The sequence below is a fragment of the Coregonus lavaretus genome (assembly GCF_964263955.1).
Source record: "Coregonus lavaretus genome assembly, contig: HAP1_SCAFFOLD_172, whole genome shotgun sequence".
Classification (NCBI taxonomy): domain Eukaryota; kingdom Metazoa; phylum Chordata; class Actinopteri; order Salmoniformes; family Salmonidae; genus Coregonus; species Coregonus lavaretus.
The window spans coordinates 73,609-85,899 of NW_028156410.1; positions in this window are offsets into that span (position 1 = coordinate 73,609).

Consider the following 12,291-nt stretch of genomic DNA (forward strand, 5'->3'; position numbering starts at 1 on the left):
GTGGTGACCACTGACCACTTCTCAGTTCCTATGCTTCCTGGCTGATGTTTTGGTCACTTTTGAATGCTGGCGGTGCTTTCACTCTAGTGGTAGCATGAGATGGAGTCTACAACCCACACAAGTGGCTCAGGTAGTGCAGCTCATCCAGGATGGCACATCAATGCGAGCTGTGGCAAGAAGGTTTGCTGTGTCTGTCAGCGTAGTGTCCAGAGCATGGAGGCGCTACCAGGAGACAGGCCAGTACATCAGGAGACGTGGAGGAGGCCGTAGGAGGGCAACAACCCAGCAGCAGGACTGCTACCTCCGCCTTTGTGCAAGGAGGAGCAGGAGGAGCACTGCCAGAGCCCTGCAAAATGACCTCCAGCAGGCCACAAATGTGCATGTGTCTGCTCAAACGGTCAGAAACAGACTTCATGAGGGTGGTATGAGGGCCCAACGTCCACAGGTGGGGGTTGTGCTTACAGCCCAACACCGTGCAGGACGTTTGGCATTTGCCAGAGAACACCAAGATTGGCAAATTCGCCACTGGCGCCCTGTGCTCTTCACAGATGAAAGCAGGTTCACACTGAGCACATGTGACAGACGTGACAGAGTCTGGAGACGCCGTGGAGAACGTTCTGCTGCCTGCAACATCCTCCAGCATGACCGGTTTGGCGGTGGGTCAGTCATGGTGTGGGGTGGCATTTCTTTGGGGGGCCGCACAGCCCTCCATGTGCTCGCCAGAGGTAGCCTGACTGCCATTAGGTACCGAGATGAGATCCTCAGACCCCTTGTGAGACCATATGCTGGTGCGGTTGGCCCTGGGTTCCTCCTAATGCAAGACAATGCTAGACCTCATGTGGCTGGAGTGTGTCAGGCATTGATGCTATGGACTGGCCCGCCCGTTCCCCAGACCTGAATCCAATTGAGCACATCTGGGACATCATGTCTCGCTCCATCCACCAACGCCACGTTGTACCACAGACTGTCCAGGAGTTGGCGGATGCTTTAGTCCAGGTCTGGGAGGAGATCCCTCAGGAGACCATCCGCCACCTCATCAGGAGTATGCCCAGGCGTAGGGAGGTCATACAGGCACGTGGAGGCCACACACACTACTGAGCCTCATTTTGACTTGTTTTAAGGACATTAACTCAAAGTTGGATCAGCCTGTAGTGTGGTTTTCCACTTTAATTTTGAGGGTGACTCCAAATCCAGACCTCCATGGGTTGATAAATTTGATTTCCATTGATCATTTTTGTGTGATTTTGTTGTCAGCACATTCAACTATGTAAAGAAAAAAGTATTTAATAAGATGATTTCATTCATTCAGATCTAGGATGTGTTATTTTAGTGTTCCCTTTATTTTTTTGAGCAGTGTAGTATATGCCCTATGTCTTGTGCCCTCTCTACACTCATATAAAAAAGGTGCTATCTAGAACCTAAAAGGGTTATTCGGCAGTCCTCATAGGAAAACCATTTGAATAACCCTTTTTGGTTCCAAGTAGAACCCTTTTAGTTCTTGGTAGAACCTTTTTGGGTTCCATGTAGAACCCTCTGTGGAAACTAGTGCTGGGCGATTAGTGGTTGAGGTCGATTCGGTTTTGGTTTTTCTAAAAAAATTATCACGTTTTTAGATTTTGGTTCCGATCATTAAAAAAAACATTAAATGCATTATGAAATAATTACATTTGTCACACCTACTCCTGCTCCCTCCCTCCGGCACTCGACGTCGCCGGTCTACTATCCTCTGTGACGTTCTGGCTCCGGGACTCTTAGTAGTGAGCCAGGGTTGTCATTTTCATTTGGGTGTAGTTCTATGTGGGATCTAGTTGTTTCATTTCTATGTTTGGTGTTGATGTTGATTTAGTCATATGACTCCCAATCGGAGGTAACGAGTGTCAGCTGTCGGCTCGTTATCTCTGATTGGGAGCCATATTTATACTGTGTGGTTTCACCTTGGTTTTGTGGGTTTTTGTTTCCTTGATGCTGTTAGTCTTTATCAGTATTGAACTTCACTTTCGTCATATTTGGTTTGTTGTTTTGATCGTGGTTTCTTTATAATAAAGTCTACGATGTTCGCTCAACACGCTGCGCTTTGGTCTCCTCCTTTTGACGATCGTGACAGAAAAACCCACCATAAAAGGACCAAGCAGCGCGTCCAGGAGCAAAGGGTCTGGACATGGATGGAACTGTTGGACGGTAAAGGGTCCTGGACTTGGGAGGAGATCCTGGATGGTATGGATCGCCGACCATGGAACGAGACGGTGGAGAGGCGACGGCGAGAGGAGCAACGGCATCGGCAGGGCCATCGTCGGAAGGACGAGAGGCAACCCCAAAAAGTTTTTTGGGGGGGGCACATGGCTTGGGCGACTGAGCAGCAGGAGGCTGCCACAAGGCAGATTCAGAAGGCTACCAGGTTAAGGGGGCTGACGGAGGCAGAGAAGGGACGGATTCAGGAGGCTACCAGGTTAAGGGGGCTACTGGGAAAAGCAGGGAAGGAAGGTGTAGAGGCACGGCGAGAGGTACTGGGGTGTGTAACCAGTCCGGTCCGGCCCGTTCCTAATCCCGAGGTACAGTCAGTAGTGTGTGTCCCCAGTACGGTACGGCCTGTTCCGGCCCCTCGCACTAAGTGTACGGTGCGCGTCGCCAGCCCAGCCCGGCCTGTTCCTGAGCCTCATACGAAGCCTACGGTGCGCGTCGCCAGCCCAGCCCGGCCTGTTCCGGCCACTCGCACCAGGGATACGGTGCGCGTCGCCAGCTCAGCCCGGCCTGTTCCTACTCCACGCACCAGGGATACGGTGCGCTTCGCCAGCCCGGCCCGGCCTGTTCCGGCCACTCGCACCAGGGATACGGTGCGCGTCGCCAGCCCAGCCCGGCCTGTTCCTACTCCACGCACCAGGGATACGGTGCGCTTCGCCAGCCCGGCCCGGCCTGTTCCGGCCTCTCGCACCAGAGATACGGTGCGCGTCGCCAGCCCAGCCCGGCCTGTTCCTGCTCTCCGCACTAGGCCTTATGTGCGTCCCCAGGGTCCAGCATGCCCTGTTGCTGCTCTCCGCACTAGGCCTTATGTGCGTCCCCAGGGCCAAGCATGCCCTGTTGCTGCTTCCCGCACTAGCCCTGAGATGCGTGTCCTCAGCCCGGTACCTCCAGTTCCGGCACCACGCATCAGGCCTACGGTGCGTCCCCAGGGCCAAGCATGCCCTGTTGCTTCTCCCCGCACTAGCCCTGAGATGCGTGTCCTCAGCCCGGTACCTCCAGTTCCGGCACCACGCACCAGGCCTACGGTGCGCCTCAGACGGCCAGAGTCTGCCGTCTGCCCAACGGGGCCTGAACTGTCCGTCTGCCCAACGCCGTCTGAACTGCCCGTCTGCCCAACGGCGCCTGAACTGCCCGTCTGCCCAACGCCGTCTGAACTGTCCGTCTGCCCAACGCCGTCTGAACTGCCCGTCTGTACTGAGCCTGCAAAGCCGCCCGTCTGCCATGAGCCTTCAGAGCCGTCCGCCAGACAGGATCAGCCAGAGCCTTCCGCCAGACAGGATCAGCCAGAGCCTTCCGCCAGACAGGATCAGCCAGAGCCTTCCGCCAGACAGGATCAGCCAGAGCCTTCCGCCAGACAGGAGCAGCCAGAGCCTTCCGTCAGACCGGATCAGCCAGAGCCTTCCGCCAGACGGGATCAGCCAGAGCCTTCCGCCAGACGGGATCAGCCAGAGCCTTCCGCCTGCCATGAGCAGCCAGATCCGTCAGCCAGCCATGAGCAGCCAGATCCGTCAGCCAGCCATGAGCAGCCAGATCCGTCAGCCAGCCATGAGCCGTCCAGCCAGGATCCGCCAGAGCCGTCCAGCCAGGATCCGCCAGAGCCGTCCAGCCAGGATCCGCCAGAGCCAGCCAGCCAGGATCCGCCATTTAGTCAGGTGCTGCCCCTTAGTCCAGTGCTGCCCCTTAGTCCAGTGCTGCCCCGTAGTCCGGTGCTGTCCCTCAGCCTGGTGCTGCCTCTTAGTCCGGTGCTGCCCCTTAATCCAGGTGGGTTTAAGTGGAGGGTGGTCATTGGGAGGAGGTTAAGAAAGCGGGTAGTAACTATAGTGGGGTGGTGGTCAAGCCCGGAGCCGGAACCGCCTCCGGGGAGCAACACCCACCCAGCCCTCCCCTATTGGGGGGTTGTGAGGCGCGGTCGCAGTCCGCGCCTTTAGGGGGGGGTACTGTGACGTTCTGGCTCCGGGACTCTTAGTAGTGAGCCAGGGTTGTCATTTTCATTTGGGTGTAGTTCTATGTGGGATCTAGTTGTTTCATTTCTATGTTTGGTGTTGATGTTGATTTAGTCATATGACTCCCAATCGGAGGTAACGAGTGTCAGCTGTCGGCTCGTTATCTCTGATTGGGAGCCATATTTATACTGTGTGGTTTCACCTTGGTTTTGTGGGTTTTTGTTTCCTTGATGCTGTTAGTCTTTATCAGTATTGAACTTCACTTTCGTCATATTTGGTTTGTTGTTTTGATCGTGGTTTCTTTATAATAAAGTCTACGATGTTCGCTCAACACGCTGCGCTTTGGTCTCCTCCTTTTGACGATCGTGACATCCTCCAGTCCTGGCAACCCACATTGCGCACACCTGGCAACCATCATTGCGCACATCTACTCCCCATCGTTAAGCACACCTGGACTTTATTACCACCCTGATTACTCTCCCTTCATATAGCCCTCACCAACCTCAGGCACTATTGGTTATGTTTTCATGTTCAGATGCTGCGCTTGTTTTATAATGAACCATGTTTGTTGTTCTTATTCAACTCACCATCTGTACCTGTGTCTTCCTTACAGAATACTGCCTCTGAAATTATGGAAGCAGCAGATGATTACACCATCTTTGGGACGGTCGAGGAACAGGGTCATCTACTTCACCACGACCAGCTGGCTCTACTGGGTACGACCATGAAGGAGGTCCTCCGCGTTCTCCACTGCCTCGACACCACCAGCGAGGTTCTACATATTTCTACCACAGGTCGTCACAGTGAGCCAGTCCCCCAGCCTACCCAGCCGTCCGCCCAGGTCAGCGATGCCCGACTGTCCCTTGTGGAGAAGGATGATGGCACTCCATTGAAATGCCGTGGCTTCCTACGCCAGTGCTCCCTCTATTTTGCCTATCAGACCGGAGCCCCCACCACCGAGAGGTTGCCATGGTTATTTCCCTGCTGTCCGGACGGGCGTGGGCTACGACCGTTTTGGAGAGGAGCAGCTGGGTTCCTATGAGAGGTTCAGGCTGGTCTTCGACCATCCTCCAGAGTGGGAGGTGAGCGACTTTTCCAACTCCAGCAGGGTGCCCAGACCGCTGCGGCGTACACCCTCACCTTTCGGACTGTGGCAGCCTCCAGCAGATGGAATGAGCCGGCGCACCGCACTCTATTCCACAGTGGTCTGCGTGAAGAGGTCCAGACGGAGTTGGCATGTCGGAATGACAACATATCCTTGGACGCTCTCATCGCGATGGCCATCCGTCTGGATAACCTTCTTCGGGAGCATTGGTGTCCACCTTGCCACTCACCACCCTTTTATTGACTGTCCTGAGGCAAAGCCTGAACCCATGGAGGTAGGGGCCACACTTCTCTGCGGCGACAGCTGGGGTTCTGTCTCTATTGCGGCCAGGCGGGGCACCAGCTTCAGTGGTTTCCGGTGCTTCCTAAGCCGGGGTCCACTAGAGCAGCGGGGCAGCCCCGTGACCTTCCGTCTCCCAGGATCGGCGCGAGTGTCCCATTATCGTTTTCCGCCAAACCCTTTCTGGTTGCCATTTCGCTGGCTGTCCCTCAAGTGTTGTCTCTACAGCTCTAGTGGACTCAGGTGCCGTGGGGAACTTTATCGACCAGGCCCTTGCCTCCTCCCTGAACTCAACTTCATACCCGCTCTTCTCTCCTTTCCCTGTCCAAGACCTGGATATGCAACCATTGGGATCTGGCACAATTACTCATGTCCCAGCACCACTCACCCTCACCGTGGGACCCAAGCACCAGGAAAGCCTTCCCTTCGTCATCATCACCACACCCGTACACAGTCATCCTCTGCCTCCCCTGGCTCCAACTCCATAACCCCACCATCTCCTGGTCAAAGATGCGTATCACCGCCTGGGGACCAGGATGCCGGAGGACCTGCTTTCCCACACACTGTGGTTCCACATCAGTGGAGGGTCCTGTGCGTGTCCTCCAGCCCATCAAGCAGTCCTCCTGTATCATTGGCCCCATGTTTTGGGATGTGGACAGCCGCCAGGCTCTGGAGAGGGAACCCGCTCCTGCCCTCCAGCGCGCATCTACGTCCCCACGGGGTGAGAGATCGGCTGTTGACCTGGGCACACACATCCCTTGCCGATGGACACCCAGGGAGCACCCGCACCATCCAATCGCTCTCTGATAAATACTGGTGGCCCACCTTGGTGCAGGACGTTGCCCACTATGTTAACTCATGTTCGGACCATTAACTTTGTAACTGATCTCCCCCTTTCTGATGGGTTTTACCACTATTCTGGTTGTTGACAGATTCTCCAAATCCTGCGTTTTCTTTTTGTTTACTCCTGCTCCCTCCAGCGCTTAACGTCACGGGTCTACTAACCACCGGTCCTGGCAACCCACATTGTGCACACCTGCCCCCCATCGTTAAGCACAACTGGACTTCATCACCACCCTGATTACTCTCCCTCCATATAGCCCTCACAACCTCCGTCATCAGGCAGTATTGGTTCTGTTTTCATGTCCAGATGCTGCGCTTGTTTAGTAATTCTCCATGTTCGTTATTAAACTCATCTGCACCTGCTTCCTGACTCCCTGCATCTTTGTTTCAACAAATTATTTTAGGGGAAATTCCAAAGAATATTAAATTGCCAAAACATTGAAATCAGGGTCAACATCAATAGGAAATAACAAAATATTTCAGTTGTGTATGTATATAAAGTAGTTTATTTGACTTTATTTTTCATTCCTTAAAGTCATCTCATCTAGCAGCCAGACAACGTTATTTCTGTGCTCCCCGTACTGTCTTTGGTCATCCTATTTAGCTAGGCTGGCCTGCCTAAGTATGATGCAGAGCTGTCTGACAAAATTAAAGCAAAGAAGCAACCTGGACTCAGTGGTAGACGTAAAATAGCAAAAGACATTCAGGACACTTCAATTATACTGAACTAAATATTAATGCAGCAATTTCAAAGATTTTACTGAGTTACAGTTCATATGAGGAAATGCATTAGGCCCTAATCTATGGATTTCATGACTGGGAATACAGATATGTGTCTGCTGGTCACATACAGTAACTGGTTTTTATTTTCTACATTGTGGAATAATAGTGAAGACAAAACATGTAGTATCCAAAAAGGTGTTAATCAAACTATATTTGAGATTCTTCAAAGTAGGCACCCTTTGCCTTGACAGTCTTGCGTTATCTCAACCAGCTTAATGAGGTAGTCACCTGGAATGCATTTCAATTAACAAGTGTGCTTTGTTAAAAGTTCATTTGTGGAATTTCTTTCCTTAATGCGTTTGAGCCAATCAGTTGTTGTGAAAAGGTAGAGGTGGTATACAGAGAGCCCTATTTGTTAAAAGACCAAGTGTCCCACATAGTTCTTGACTTGATTTCTCTCGTGAATAATTTGATTTCTCTCTAGAGAAACGGCGCGTTGGGATAACAAAAAAACGAACTAAATGGAATTCAAGTAATTGAACTGACCTCGGTCAATTAGTTGTTTAGTAACCGGGGGAAAAAACAAAATTTCAGTTAATCGCTGAACACTTCCAATCCTCGCTCTCCATTTACTGGGAGTGGATATTTTAGCTTCACCCCTCTTCATATCTCTCCATCCCTCGCTCTCTTTTCTCCCTCAATCAGTCCTTTTCCTGTCACTCCACAGTCAACAACGTCTAACCCAAATTCGATGCACAAGTGTCTATGGGTTTTTGGTTTTTCCTTTCAATAAAGACCTAGACAACCAGGTGAGGGGAGTTCCTTACTAATTATTGACCTTAATTCATCAATCAAGTACAAGGTGGAGCGAAAACCCTCTGTGGAATGAGGGCGACCGTCAGCCCAGCTCCTGTAGATGCGGTAACCGCACATCGCTTAGGGCCCCTGGCACGGGTCACATCCTGCCACGGCCCTGCTGCAGCCCTCAGGGAGGCACCACCCCAGTGAACTCCCCCCTCCACTATTCATGGCTGCTTCACCCAATCATAACATATCACAATAACATAACAACAGCTTGCAGTCAACGGTAGATCCACAGAGTCAGGCAAACACTTCTCACTAGATGTAATATTGGGGTGCTGAACTATTAATGACTTGCTACATAATTGTTAGCAACATATAAATGAGCTTCATATAAATGCACACACTCAATCTCATAGCAATATAACAAGGTAATTCTTCTTTCCGATATGGATAATCTGGCAACGTCAAAACATTCCCCCTAGCATGTCCATGTTTGTCTTGTCTTATAATGCATTTGTGTGGTATGGAGTCCACATACCTACAAACCCATAAGGCTATATTAAAATGGCGTGCTGACTGTTAATGGAGTAGGACAAACATATGACTTCACTGTCTATTGTGGCTTCAGTTAAAGCTCATGCAATGAATAATACAACAGTCTCCACCTGTATCTGTGCAGTCAATTGGCCTGACACTGATTGGTAGTTGCTATTTATATTTATATTTTCCCTCCAAGATCACTCTCAGTCAACTTGTCCTTGGATTACACAGACTAAATAGAAAAACAATACCGCAGAGAAAAGGCAGTTCTATGTTCATTATCCTATTTTAAAAGCTAATCAGCATGTGGTGACATAGACTGATGCAAAATAGAAATGCCAGGAGAAAAACTCTCCATGTAACTAAATGATGCTCTGAGTGAAAGTAAGTTCACCCATGCGGTTAATTTGACACATTTTCAGAAAGGACTTTTGTTTTGCATGAGGGAATGTAGCTAGCTAATGAGTTTGTCAGTCCACTCCAGCTGAATAATATGTATATATATCCTATTAAATTACTATTCTAGTATTCAAATTCCTAATTCTATGGTCATATGACCCACAATGACAGACAACTGGGGCATGCAGCTGATTGGTAGACTACTACGCTGACATCACAATGTCAGACCCAGGAAGCACTGATCCCATTGCCTTCCCATGCCTTCTTCCCATTTTCTCGGTCGGTCACAGCACCCCACCCACCCATTTCTCCACCCCCTCCCACTCAATGACCCCATACCTCATATGATCTGCAAAGTCCCTTGGTGTCCTCTCACCATATGGTCCCCCTCAGCACAGCACAGCCCACCCCATCTCTTTAAAGGTACAGCACCCTGGTGAGAATTTACTGTATTTTCAACCACATGGCTGTCAGGTAGAGTCATAGACTACAGATTTAGCATCTGTACTGAGAGTGGTGTTATTTATATTTTTGCTTTGAGTGCTTTACTCTGTAGATTCTCCTCTTTTCAATTGTCAATTCTTCCATCCTGTCTTAGAAGCAAGGGCAATCTGCAGTTCGAACAATAACAACATTTTAGTAAAGGGATGAGGGAGGGGGCTGGAGAAACGTAACCACTTTCAAAATTATAGACAGAGCTATGTATGCAAGGACTGACCATCCATGGTATCAGAATTATAGTTTTAACTATGTTTTGAGGCTATACAGTGTTTGTTTACATTTACATTGTTTACAAAGAATGGAGCAAAACAAGCTACTATTTTGCGTTCTGATGGGGTACAACAGTTAAACTAAGGTCATGAGGCATTCATAAGTTATATTCTTCATGAATCATTGGGTTTAAATCATTGATTTAAAAGTCAGAAAATTGATTCACACAAAAACTGCTATGCAAACTGAGATTGACAGGCGAAAGGTGTACATACTTGAAAAAACAGACAGAGAACACTATAACCCTGCCTGTGATGTTTCTCTGTGTGCTGGAAGTCTGCAATGTTAATCACATAAATAGATTTATTGAAATGTTGTTGACAAGCAGCCAGCAGCCAGTCCTCCAGACTTATGCCTGAGCATCTTGGTCTGCTCACACAAGTTGTGCTCTGCTTTGAAACTAACACAAAAATACATAGAAAGTCACTGATTTAATATGTAATATTTGTAACAAACATTTGTAACAACAGATGACTTGGTGTCTGTTTATATGTGGTCTGACAAAGGTTTGAGGACAGTGAAGGTCAAATGCGTGAACATAATAAATTATTGCATTCTGAAGAAACAAATCTATAAATTAAACTGTTGACATGATTGTAGGAGTCATTCAAACTAAAAGACTTAAAGAAAAGTTTCAACTTGCTTTTAGGTTGGGGTAACAGACGGTGCCAAACAAAGAAAGTCCATGGCCCACTTGCCTGACTCCTGCTATTCAGAAGAGGAAAAAAATGCATTAAGTGTCCGGAAAAATACACTGAACAATTTACGCAGATAGAGAGGCTCCTCAATGGGAGCATCACTTGTGAATCCAATTAATTCAACTGAAATACAATGAACTCTTATGACTCAGAGCAATGGATTTGAAATATTTGTTTAAATAAAATATCTAAGAAATGAATGACGTTCAGAGTTACAAAATTCCTGTAGTTGTCATTCAAGGCTATGTGATAACTTGTTGATCTAAGGAATCAGTGTGTGGTGTAAACCTTTGTTGATTCCCTATTGAATAGCAGTGATTGAATCAACATGAATAGCTTGAAACATTTGTGACTAAGACCTTTGTATAGACAGACATAGCTATCCTGATTTGTGCTGCAGCGAGAGTAGAGAGGATGCCGAATGCATAGTGCAGCAACGTGAAAGAGCAACCATACAGAGAACAGCTGAAGAGTAAAGGCTGGTAACAGTCCACTAACTCATCTCTTTCTCCTGCTTTAAAAAGCTTTTACTGCAGTGGACTAAATCAGTGTCACACAGTGTTTCTTGGTAGTCAAACAAATCTACTTTGAAACAAAAGTACTCCACTCGCAAGAGTGGAGTAATTTGTTCATAACCATCCTCCTTTTGACTGCAGGAAAGGCCTACAGCTGGAATCCTTAATGGTGAAACTGACACATCCGTTTGGGATATTACAACAACAAAGAAGTTACTGCAAACAACAAACACTGTTTTTTTTCCCTCTGACATCATTGCATGAGCGATAGAAGAGCACAATATGTACTGCCATTTTTTTTATGATGCTGCCGGAAGCTCCTCTCCTCTCCTCAGTTTCAACAACAAAACAAAAACAATAACAAAAAAGACACACACACACACACACAAACACACACACACACACACAGATTTGGCCCTCAGATCCTCAAGAAGTTCTACAGCTGCAACATTGAGAGCATCTTGACTGGCTGCATCACTGTCTGGTATGGCAACTGCACCGCCCTCGACCACAAGGCTCTACAGAGGATGGTGCGGATGGCCCAGTACATCGCTGGGGCCGAACTCCATGCCATACAGGACCTTTATACCAGGCGGTGTCTAAGGAAGGCCCAGAAAATTGCCAAAGACTTCAGCCACCCAAGCCATGGACTGTTCTCTGTGCTACCGTCAAGCAAGCGGTACCGGAGCAACGGGTCTCAGACCAACAGGCTCCGAGACAGCTTCTATCTTGAAAGCAATTAGACTGCTGAATAGCTAATCAATGGCTACCCGGACTATCTGTATGGACTATCTGCACTGACTCTACCTGCACTGGCTATATACACACTCACAGGTCTCTATCCACACACACACACACACACATACACCCAGCATATACGCTGCTGCTACTTTTATTATTATATCCTGATGCCTAGTCACTTTGCCCCTGCCTACATGTACATATGTACCTCAATTACCACGTATCCCTGCACATTGATATGGTATTGGTAGTCCTTGTATATAGCTTCATTCTTGTGCGTTTTATTTCTCATGTGTTTTTTATATTTTTATCTAAAACTCTGCATCTTTGGGAAAGAGCTTATAAGTAAGCATTTCACTGTTGTATTTGGCGCATGTTACGAATAACATTTGATTTGACACACACACACACACACACACACACACACGAAAACGCTAAATGAGATGGCTGTTGGCTGTTTTTATCTGTACACGTACCTGTACATCATGTCCTGTCCTGTAGTGTGCTACACCACACAACACACAGGTTCTAGTCTGGGATCACAAGGCCAACGGACAGTCAGTGTTTGTGAGAGTGTGACATAGATTATTATGTAACATCAGGCACTAAGAGCATGACAGTTCAGAGGCATCAACAGCATTATAGTGCCAGGCAAACAAGCAGGCAGGCAGGCAGGCAGGCAGGCAGGGCAT